Genomic DNA, 12,576 nt, shown 5'->3' with positions numbered 1-12,576 from the left:
ATACTCAGATTTGAGATCTGATGAGACAATTAGGCAATTAGATTAAAATGATGTGATGGTGATATTTCAGATCGGTTCAAGACGAAAGAGATGTCGTCACTGAAATGTATATCTAATACATCAATAACCCTTATAATGTCAACATCAGTCATTCATAAATTATCATCAATTTATATCTACAGAAATGTCATTTGTTATTCAAATATCTCCAGCATGTGACTGCACAAAAATATCTATTCTTCTTTTGACTTCCTATTATTATGCAGATTCCAGAATTCTAATAGACATTTAACCATTGTCTATGTCTATATGATTCATGCTTTTTGCCTCTTTTTGACTGACTTTATGAGAGCTTTTTGTCAGTTTACCAGTCAACCATGAACGAAAAGGAATGTACCGAATGTAACGGTCTACAGGCATTGGGCTGATTCTGTTTGTGTTAGACAGCACAATGATTGTAAATCACAATGAAACAGTTTCGAGACATATAGATGATTCACGGTATTGCCGTGTTACGTCAACAGTTGTTTTTGCCATAGATTTATAACCGGTTTCCGAGAATGACTATCGTTAAATTTGAATAGCTTGATACGTCAATAATACATTTTTGAATACACTCTATGATATACAACGTGTTATGTTATATACGATTGAGCGTCGTACGGTCTGTCTATAACGGTAGCATTGCATAGTTGTTTTAAGGATTTTTGCATGTATTTGAGAATCTGGTTGCATATTTTGAATGCTACATCCTCGTTTTCATTTAACAATAATTACTCTATGATGTTGTATTTCTTTTTCTTTCTTTTTTTTTTTTTTTTTTTGGGGGGGGGGGGTGTTCATTGTGTTTTTGTTGGGTGTTTGTTTTTTATATTTACACGTGAATGTGTACATATCATCATACATGTAGTCCTGCTGAATGTTATTTGTATATTTAATGATATATGTATATATTTATAGACAATGTACTATGCACACGTCGTAATAAATAGTTATGTTTGTCTGTCTGCCATAGATTTATTCAATTGAAGGTGGTGGTGAAGAAAACTTATATTTATTCCATTCCGATTTATTATTGTATTTAAACAGGACTTTATCTGCTTCAACAGCAATGATTTGATTGTAAATTACTCTAAAAATAACCGGTCAACAATCCTTGTGACCATGTATAAACAAAAACAAATCAACGGACAGAGAGTTGTAATACAAAACTATTGAACAATGAGATTTTTAATAAAATCCGAATTAGAATGATATTTTACGGATTTTTTTAGTCTCAGTCCGCCATTTTCTCGTGTCTCTTCTAATGCGTTATATGTTATGCTTGTAAAAAGTAGGTGATTGATGGACATGCATAATCAAAACATGGCTCGGTAATTTACATACACTCATGGGATGTTGGTGACTTCTTGCGTTTATGTTTTCCATGTTATAATTCTTATCGATGTGTTTTGTATGAATGTTTTGTATGAACAGTTGAAGGCACAATTATATTTAAAACATTGCGGAATGAACACAAATGTTCATCTGTACTAAGTGTTTTCTATATAAATCGAGATTGTGGTGTTACTCGATTATCACAGATACGTTCCTTTTTGTTTAGGAATAAACCTTATCTGGACGGAGCATAATTTTTACAGCAAATGCCTAAATACCTACTTTGCTATAACGGTTGCATTGACAACATGTATAAGATACATGGACGTTTCTTTATATTTGTCTTATCAAAAAAAACATGATGACATTTTTATTTTCACAGAGTAATACATTATCGTTATACAATGCCATTAAGTTTCTTTTTCAAAGACTATCCTTTAAATAAGGAATGAGAAACCATTAAGACAAATATATTGATTAAGGAATATACAAACATCTAACGCCCACCATTAATTGTATGTCATATACTTGGATGAAGACCTTTGTATAAGAAGTATGTACTTTGATTTTATGATTCTACCGGTCAAGGACTAGGTTGAACGTTCAGATAATACCTTTCGTCTGAACTTTTGATCTTGTATACCCAAGATAGGTAATCAGTCTATGCCCCAAGAGAAATAAACATATTCATTCTTTTAATTAGTTATATTAATAATAAGGAACTCCTCGAATAATTGGCTGTTTTATTCAGAAGAAAATTTAATAATACTTATAAAGCGTTCGGCTTCTGTAAAGAGCTAACTAACATAACATGATTATTAATTTAGTAACTAAATTAAATTAATGACTTCAGCATCATATTGAATTCTTGGCCGGTTGTTTAAGTTTGCAGAATCAAGTTTAATATATGAACATGTAGGAGAACTGATGTCCAATAATAGGGTGGAATTCATATTTACTTCTTAAATGTATATTCAACTAAACGTAACAGATAAAAAGCAACAACATATTTTTAACCCTTCATAGCGCAGATTCGCAATACAAAAATAATCATTTAAACGATTATCTAATCGAAATTAAAAAAATCAAAACATATCATGCCAAATAGTAAACTTTTTTATTATGGTATCAATCAACCTTTACATTCGCCTAGTTCTTTATGTAGAGAAAACTTGACGTTTACATTGCAAAACACGCAGGGACATATGACGTCATGACGTATTTAAATATTGCGCTTCGATTGAATAAGTCTAAAGTCATTTAACCAATGGTATACGACGTTATAAAATCAGCTAATGTTTTATACAAACGTATGTTTTCGTTTACATTTCTTTCAAAACAAATATTCAACAGGAGAAGATGCCGCAGATTTATAATCGTATAAGTTTTGATAGCAATTTTCTTGTGTTTGTGCTACATGAACGCAATAGGGTACGCGCTAGCATTCAATCTTAAATACAAACTACAATGAGGCGTCCAGATAATGACCTAGTTTTAAAACCAACGCCCGTCAGGCAGTCAGCAAGACAAAGTAGTATGAAATGATGATGGAAGATACATCAACATTGAATGATAAGGTCAACGCCAGTGAATTTCGATATTTATTAAATCGATTTAAAAAAACAAATCTTATGAGTTGTTGTTTCACAAAAAAAAACATTTCAGGATCAATCATTCAGATAGTGGAATATGTAATACATGAAGCTAGCTGAGGCTAGAAAAATCGAGAGACTAGCAGAACATGCACTTGACATATGTAGTAATAAAAACAATGATTTCAAAAAACAAAAAGGAAGTGTTTGTCTATCCTGACTATTCTGAGAACTATTGTGATCAGTGCTTAGTTGTTTTGTTAATCAAGTTCAAATGATTTAAAATGGCACAATCAATAATGGTTGATGTAATTAAAAAAAAATTCATGGTTATATTTAACTCATTATATTTGACTTATTTGGAAACAGGTATATATGTGATTTGTGTACACATAAAATGATAATGTGTGCGCTGTTTTAACTCGGGAATGTGTGGCTTAGCTAATTATTGGAAAGAAATTATTTTAATGGCTTGTATTTTTTATCTGTACACAAATTATATTAAAAAAAATGTTATCATCATTACAGTCGAAAAAGTTAAACGAAATAATTATTTTAAATAATCAATAATTAAATAATTAAAAAAATGTTTTTGTATCTACCTTTATTGTGCTCCTTTAAATGGACATATAATAAGAATTGTCGCAATCGCATCAAACAACACTTAAATCACATCAAAACTGATGGCATCTCTCTTTTGCTTAACATACACTGCTATGTTGGATGGAGGTGATATTATAACTGTTTAAAGCAGTGGAATTTTATTCTTATTCACTTAAATATTAATAAACCTCCGGAATGCACGTAGTCATTGATCGAATCACACTTAAGTGCCATTATGACTTTTCAGACGTTGCAGAAGTTGCTGACAGGAAAATCACAAACTTTCAATTCCTTTCTAGAAATGACCCCAATCATAAATTTCACAGACATTTACTAGACCTACTCAGACAAACGTTACTTTCTAGCACCAAATACACAGTTACATATCACGCAATTCAATGGCTTTAAATGTAGATAAACTGGCTGTATTTTTGTCTTACGGGGTTTTTAACATTTCTTTCTTTCTTACACCTATAATTTAGTTTAATATACTAAAAAGCTGCTACAACTCACTCTCGAGACCGTTTCCTGTACTGATATCCATTTTGAGAGGCCATTTGAAAGTATCCCTGGTGGGAGTCTAGCCCAGCCTCAGTTGTCTTCTTTATCACAAGAATACTAACACCTTGTTCCTTTTATTTAATGGTAAACGTTCTTGAAACCAGAGTAAGCTGGAAGCGATCGATGCTCCCCAAATGCCAATTTTCTATGAACTGGTGCAAATAGCAAAACAATGTACTGGTAGAAGGTGAATGGTTGTAGCACCATTATAGACAGGTGGAAACATATGCAAGGAAACGAATATTGGGTACTGCCTCTAATTGCCATGAATTTACATTTCAGGTCTCATTTTTAACTTAGTATTTTTGAAAATAGGGCCCGGACCAGCATCCATTTTTCAATATCAAGTTCAGGGGAGTTAAAGGGGAGATAACTACACAATATGCAGGGTAGGATTATGGCTCTTGTGCACAGCTTTTTTCTCTCACTGCTATCTAGCTATATTTTTTAGTTCCATTCCAATTTCCTTTCCAAGATATGGCCCGGACAAGAACCCATTTCCGAAAACTATCAGTTTGAGGGGAAAACTAACTAAAGAATTACTTTGGGCGGGATAATGGATCTTTGGCACTGCATTTCCTCTCAACGTCATCTGTCTATGTTTCATGTTTCATTAAAATCCTTTTAGTCCTTTCCAAGATATGGCTTCGACAAGCACCGATTAAGAAAATAATGGTGGTAAAGGGGATATTACTTAGTAAAAATGCATTATAGGATTATGACTATTCAGCACTGCACTTTCTCGCATTGTCATCTGTCTATAAACCAAGTGTTATTTTGATCCCATCAGTACTTTTGAAGTTATTCAAGACACCTTGGAAATATTTTTTCTTCGTACGGTAACTGAATTCTCGAAACGTGTCTGCTATGGAGAATTCATATTTAAATAGATACTCATTTATCATTATGGTTATGAAGCAATGCAACTTAGGTATTTCATCCTGCAAAAAATGCTAGAGTGCAGTTAAAGCAATGCTCAATGAATAATTACTTAATATTACTTATGAAAAACACCTTAAATATAAATGCGTAGGTAAAAGCGATGGATGATCATACACAGTTTATGCAGAATGAAATATTTTAAACCATCGGACAGAATAAAGAGAAAATGTTTGTTATATTTCGGTGTAAGATAAAAAAAAAATGCTCAAATCAGCAGTAAGTTCCCTTAATAATTATGAAGATACATGCAAATAATGCACTTACTGGTTTAGACTATCACATGTTTGTGATTTAGTACGCCTGAATGACTTAAATTGAACAATAGAACAAAAAAGCGGAAAAATGTCTGTTTCCGATTTCTCTTAATAGTGGCCTTGTGGTGACTGCTGCAACTAAAAATATACATATGCATTTGATGCAAATTAAATCAACTACTTTTTACTAGTGTGTCGAATATTAGTTTCATTTCAAAATGAATCATCAAATAAAATTTGATTTACAAGTCGTCATTTTGACTTGCATCACATATTTGTGCGCGCACATTATTACTGATAAAACAACAAATACTATTTGTCACAAAAGACATTGTTGATCAATGATTTTGTTTTTTCAACAGCTTAATCCATTCGTTTATAGCCCTCTGTTTACAGAGGTGAATCTTACCAATTTACCACAAACGTCAGAATTGGGTATTATTGGTCGAATAATTGAGAAACAACAATACATTGTTGATTGAGTAGTCTGGAGCATTCTCGACAAAAGTATATTATTATTATTATTATTACTCTTTTATTGACCATAGCATAATAGATTATAGAAGCTTCTCAAAACAATGCAATTAAACAGTCAACAAACGTTAAAATGTGATTGTAAAGTTTCATAATAAAAAGAAACATTGTACTAAAACTGGGAACAATCAAAGAAAACATTATTGAAAATAAAATAAACGATATGTATTAGCTAAACTTTTCTTCAGACTTCTAAATAAATACCTAAGTTAAATTTTACAAGAAAGAGACGCCACACGCTAAAGCATCTCTAGCCAGCAGAAAAAAAACGGTTGTAAAGATAACATGAATCTGCAATTTTTCATAAAATCAAAGCACTGAAAGTTTAGTTATGTAAAGATAGGTTATCGACAAATTACTTTTGCATAAGATTATAGCCAATATTTATGTGAAAAACTACAGAACTAGCCCAGTAGCAAACAGTTTAAACATAAACCCGGTTTAATGGCACTAGGTAAACGCCAAAGACATAGAACAAAAACAACAAATCAAAAACAAGAAACATGGAAGAACAGCACAAAACTCCACAAACAGCACAGTGCTTACATACTATATACATAAAAAATATAAAAAATATGTTTATCAAGGATTATTAGGTACCGCCTTGGAACGGTCAGTCAGATGGAAATTTAGTGTGGGTTTATAACTTGTAAAAGAGTCGTATAGCATTGGTTTAATATCGTCGAGCTTATCAAATCTGAGAGCGCTATGGAAATAGACAATGACGTCGTACACTATTTTGGCGTTTACCTGATGTACGTCAAGTTTGCTGTTTTCAAAGAATATTTATATACAAAAAACAATGTTTCAGCTGTTTCAGCATTATCTAAACTCAGTACGAAGTTTCAGTCAAAGTTGTAAGCAATCTAACCAAATGTTGTGACCTGCATTTTTTCCGTACAATTATTTGTTAAGCAGGCTGCAATAAGCTCATTGAGAGAGATATATGTTATAAATGGGAAATACTGCTATGCTTATTAAAGTCCGCATAACATTCGGATATATATGATATTGTCCAAACATATTTATCCATCATGCTTTTTAGTATTAAACATTTCGTAAATAGAAGTGTTCCATGACGAGTAATAAATGTTCAGTTAAAAAATATTAAGTCTAAAAAAGGTTAGTATTTATTACTTTTTTAAGTTTGGCCAAGGACCATTCCAGATTTATATCCAAATTTGAAGCCTTATTCTATATATATAGTTTCTATTTAGAAGAGTTTAGACCCGTCACTGAACAACGCTGTGTAAAAAATTGAGATGTGCATTAAACTGCTTGAAAGCACTTAAACACCTTTCAAATATCATTGCTTCTTTGTAAACATCAAGGAAAATTGTACGTGGCCTATTAACAGTTGGCATAGTAGTGCTATATTTCAATTAGCATGTGGTTATTTGATAATTTGGAATCAAAGTTAGACTTGACCGCTCTTTCAGAAGTTGAGATACGATTCCCTTTGCTATCCAAATATCTACGGATAAGAAACATGTGTTTGAAAAGATCAGCCCAGTTTAAGGAAACCTTTAGAACTTCTTTAACACATACGATTCCGACTCGTGTTTTCAATTAAATAGACTAGATTAAGTTTGTTTTGACAAGCCATCTATATAAGATAAATTAAGCTCAGAAGATGAATTAAAATATTGCTAATTGATTAAGTAAATTACCGAAGTTATCTTCCAGGTTGCTTTTTTTCCTAAAGATATATCACCGATTAGTGCAAATCGGCTTCAATCTAAAATATTTTGTATAAATAAATGCACTTCTTCTCGCGAGGAGAAATGGAATATGTGCGGCATACATGCACGTTAAAGGATGTCTAATAAAACACTCTCGGAATGATTCTTCTATTATATGTATTATCAAATATGTATCTTTATGATATACTTTCAATTGGTTTATAACTATTTATCAATGAATATACACGTTCGATTTCATTTATTTAAACCTTTCTTAAATTCAATATTAACACCAGCAGGCGTAGGGATATGACACATTTGTATCGACGTCATGTTCAAAGACGTCGTGCGTATAAAGTTGTGTGTGTGTGTGTGTGCTTTTAAAAAAATACAAATAATAGAATTTTTATTCCAACTTTAGATATATAATTAAAATAAAGATTGATTCAGATCGCAATATATTTCACCTCGTAAATACAGTTCTTCAACGTTATTTTGAAATCGTAGGGACACAAAAATTTCAAAATAACGATATTTTGGATTAACAATTTGCAGAAAATGAAAGCGTTCGCAAATTATAGATGGCGTGAAATATGAAGTCATGAAGATTCCAATGTCGGCTACACGTTACCAATACGATACATTCGGTTTGAGTTATATTTCGTAAATAGCGAATTATTGTTTAATAAATGACGAATAAATCGTAATTATACTTCTTTACTAAACACCATTAAACATTTAAAACAAAATGACGGCACATGTATGCAAATCGTATCCTCCCGTGTTGGTTACCGGGTCATTTTCCGGATTGTTCGGTAGCGGTTCGAGTTTACAATGCGGCGATCGAATCTGATGAGACATTTTCGAATGAAATTCAGGTTTTGTTAACCAACAATTATATAGACTACATCACCCAAATGAATCGCTCATGTTTTACATCGATGCCGCTAACATACGCGTGCTCAATGCTATCCTTTAACAAACGTTAATTGTGCTTCATTGCCACCTCAAGCTGATGCCTGAGTGCATTTGCATGTGGTGTAACAAAATATGCGATGATGAAGTTCGAAATAAGGATTGATAAATAGATGAGAAATACCATATCAGGACCGTATTTTTTACATTAAAATAGCCATTTGTGGGGAAAGCGATTTCGGATTTATTTATAGATTATATGTAAGATAAACAAAGAATGAATAAAATCGGGACCGAAAAATAAGTTCGTAATAGCGATCATTTCTGATAAGCGGTGTTCAATTGTATTAAATATATCCTTTGGTGCTCAATCGGTGAAAAATACCACGATCTTACAAAGACAAACATATCTATAAATTTCTGGCGCAAAAATACAATTCCATCAACAAAATCACAGTTGCGTGAGGAAAGCAGCATTTTAAAGTGATAGTTAATTGTAAGCATTGTTGCAGACACTCATTTCTCATACAGTATCTTCATAGACTTGTCTGAAACTCCAGAGATTTGTTCAATCCAGGATGGGATGACGATGTAGCAAAATGCTTTTGGTGTTTACTTATTTTGGGCTACTTCAATACCAGAGTGTGATTGATTAGGACTTTTGCTCTGCAGACGTGTCTGACAGGAAGATCACATAAACTATTTATTTTTTTCTAGAAATGACCACGACTGCCATTTCCTATTTCGAGCGAAGCTATTCACTATCAAGAAAATGTAAAATTGCACAAACGGAATTGTCCAGCACTATGATTTTTACAATAAATGCAATTAAATGAAGTAACATTTTATGTAGCTAAGTTTCCTGCATTTCTCTCGTTCTGATTTTGCTTTTCTCCATCCTTTCTTGCTTGTTCCCTTATATACTATTTCTATCTTTTCATGATATTATTAATTCATTAACTAATTCACTAATTGCATTTTTTTCTTCACACTTTTCATTTATTATCAACCTCGCCCCTGCTACTAAATATTTTCAAACTGATCGATTCTCAAACTCAAGTCGTTTCGGAAATCAACTGCTTAACAGTTGTAATCGATAAATGTGTTTGTAATGAGAAATAAACATTTAAGCAAATTAAGGAAATTGTCTAGACTAATCGATCTTACTTTAATGTTTCTTTTTGTTTCGTTATCTGTCAATGTATTGCTTGGTTACTAATCCAATACAGATTAATCGGATAAGAATGTGTGTAGCACTTTGGATATATTTTATCAAAGTCATTTTTCAGATTCTAGTGGCTGTGTTAGTGATGTGTATGAGAAAGGCAGTTCGTATTGTCAGAATCCTTTCAAGTCGAACCACTGCTTGTGCTTGTACAGCGAGTATATACTTTGAGATCAGAACATAATTCATTGAATTAGTCGTGAAATTAGGTTTTACAAAAACGTTCTGGCTTAATGTCCTATTAATAGGCTACTTTTGTGTAATTTCAAGACAACGCATATAGGGGTTCATAAATTACTGACACAAGTCTTACTTATCTTACCTCAAAACAAAAACGCAATGACAAAAATGACACAAATCTCCGCTTTTTGGAAAAACAAGCCGGGACGAAGGAGAAGTGAAACAAAACAAAATCACCAACGGTAATCTCTGCTTTCGTTCATACTGTCACGGTCTTCGACAAATAAGGGTCAATTCTCGCTTATTGTGTGCGATATTGCTACTGAAAAATTTAACCTATATTGTTGTTTTGCATTGTAAAACCGGTTAAAGAAGAGTATGTTTGGTTAAAAGTACAATATGAAGACGATAATTGTTTGTTTCAGTGTAAGATCGTAATATATATTAAACTGAATGAGCACCAAACTGAATTTTCACTTTTGGTGATCATAAGGTGTTTTTCTTTAATTTATACTTGACATCTATAATAAAACTGCTCCGAAGAATTTGTTTCAAGAAGTAATTGAGCAATTAACTTTATGAAGAACGTATGAATTATCGATAAAGGTGTTTTCTTGGCAGGTCTAATACATTCAATTGCCATTTCTTGTGAATTGGACAATAAACACAAGTATTCGAAGATAAACCGCAAGTACACTATTAGACTTTTTTACAGGTAGTATTTCATTTTTGCTAGTATCTCTAATGCTGCAAACGCAGCATGTTCTACTTAATGTGGGTTATTCCGATGAGTTGGTACCTGTAGAACTGTCTCTAACATAACTGAATATATGTTTTTCTTGCTACAAATCTTACTGATATTACAGATGTAAAAACGTATATACCCCTTAACATTTGAATATATCGGAATGTCAAAACCACAATATAGCCTCAATAAATTCAAAGGTTTTATATTCTGCTTATTCGAAAGACAGACACTTATCTATAAAATTCATTTGGCTTCCTGCTAAATCCTCAATATCACACATATAAAATGTTTTATGCGCTGCAATTGTGTCGATAGATACTCCTTGTATTAGTTACCACAAGATAAACCATTCAATTTGACTGACCTTTGATGGTTATCTCCACAAGTATTCCTTTTTCTCACCGTAGCCACATTGATGACGTTCGGTCAGTTCTGAAAGGAAATGCATACATAGATTCATCAGCTATCGACATCCTGAAATATGTTAACATTACAGAGCCATATTTTCTTAAGGTATATCATCAGTGCGTGTATTCCACATGACAAATTGTGTCATAACTGCTACATCGGGGGGCAATATTTTTTATTTGAAAATACTTTAAACAAAGATAACTTCACTATTCCTTCACCATTTTGAATCAAACATAGCGCAGTTCACGCCGCCGACAGAGCCCTATCTTCTGAGTCTTTGACCAGAGTTTGATTGAGATTTTAGTTTTTTAAAACACTTCGACAAACCTTTTCACAACACGGCCGTCTAACGGAGCACTGTCAAAATATCATTATTGAAATAGGTTCATTGAAGTGTAAAAGGCAGGCCCTTTAGTACGGCATAGACTGCCCTTTGTTTTATTTTAAATGGTGTAATAAAAGAAGAGTTATATTTGATTTAAGGCTTTATATTGATCAAAATGTTGCCTTCCGGCGACGCATATATGACGTAATTTATCACGTGGTATACACACACTGATCATGTACAATTAGGTGTATCACAAAAGACTGGAAACCCCATTCGTTTGGAACCGTTTGGTTTAAACAATAACTATTCAGATATGTAAATTACAATTTGTCAATAATTTTAGCATACTCATGAATTATTTTCATGGCTGGCATAACATGAAAAATAGACACGTGATATATGCACAAAACAGTAAGTACACAGAATAGACGAGGAGGCCTAAATACTTATACTATGTCTCACTTCTGTCATTCCGTCAAACTACTTATAATGGTATTAAGGTTGTTATGTTTGATCGAATATTGATAAACTTAGTTACGATGAGAAAAGAAGGAATATTATAAAATATTAATCATAAGATTAAAAGCTTACATTTAGCAGTACTTCAAAATATATCACAACATAATACATTTAAAAATATAAGTAGGATATTGTAATACTATTAAATCGTTTGTGCGTTTAATGAACAATAACTTAGATCTATAAATTGTTCCTCGACATAAGACAAATCCTTTTGTTAGTTTTATATAACCTCGGATGGTCCATGACAGCCCTGGATCTTATCTCGGTCCGTATGTAGGATTCAACTTTGTTCTCTAAATGACGTAATAAAGTAAGCAATTATATAACACATTATTGTCACATGTATTCTCGCAAAGACGTGTCAAACATTGTGATAATATCTAGCGCAGCATTATAGTGTTTCAAACAATATAATTTCCAAACATACCTCATTGATCGCGATTTCGTTCTTTTTGGCCCAATGAAATTGTTCTAGAGACGAACAGGTTACATTTCGATTTTTTTAAATACATTTTACGCCAAAATAAACATAAGCATTATGCCTAAGTTCTAAATATTACAGTATTTGTTACGGTTATATATGACATGTGAGACAGTCGTCTCCTGGAACATTAGTATGAATACTTTGGTTTATGTTCTTAAATGTATGTAATATAGCAATGAACATTTGTCGATTCCAATTAAAGAAAGACCGAGATAAAC

General features: G+C 32.3%; 1 protein-coding gene across 13 annotated transcripts in view; it reads right to left on the bottom strand.

Annotated features, from left to right (window-relative positions):
- The window catches only part of LOC128208003 (G-protein coupled receptor moody-like), a 213,801-nt gene that overhangs the window by 70,959 nt on the left and 130,266 nt on the right, over window positions 1–12,576 (bottom strand). For all 13 annotated transcript variants that reach the window (XM_052911260.1, XM_052911261.1, XM_052911258.1 and 10 more), the window contains one exon: window positions 10,978–11,045. The gene's annotated coding sequence lies outside the window, so the exon portion shown is untranslated. The remainder of the gene's footprint in view (window positions 1–10,977; window positions 11,046–12,576) is intronic.

This window comes from Mya arenaria, chromosome 11 (genome assembly GCF_026914265.1).
Source record: "Mya arenaria isolate MELC-2E11 chromosome 11, ASM2691426v1".
In the NCBI taxonomy this organism is placed as follows: domain Eukaryota; kingdom Metazoa; phylum Mollusca; class Bivalvia; order Myida; family Myidae; genus Mya; species Mya arenaria.
The sequence above is the reverse complement of the archived record's forward strand: the minus strand, read 5'-3'. Positions and strand labels throughout refer to the sequence as shown.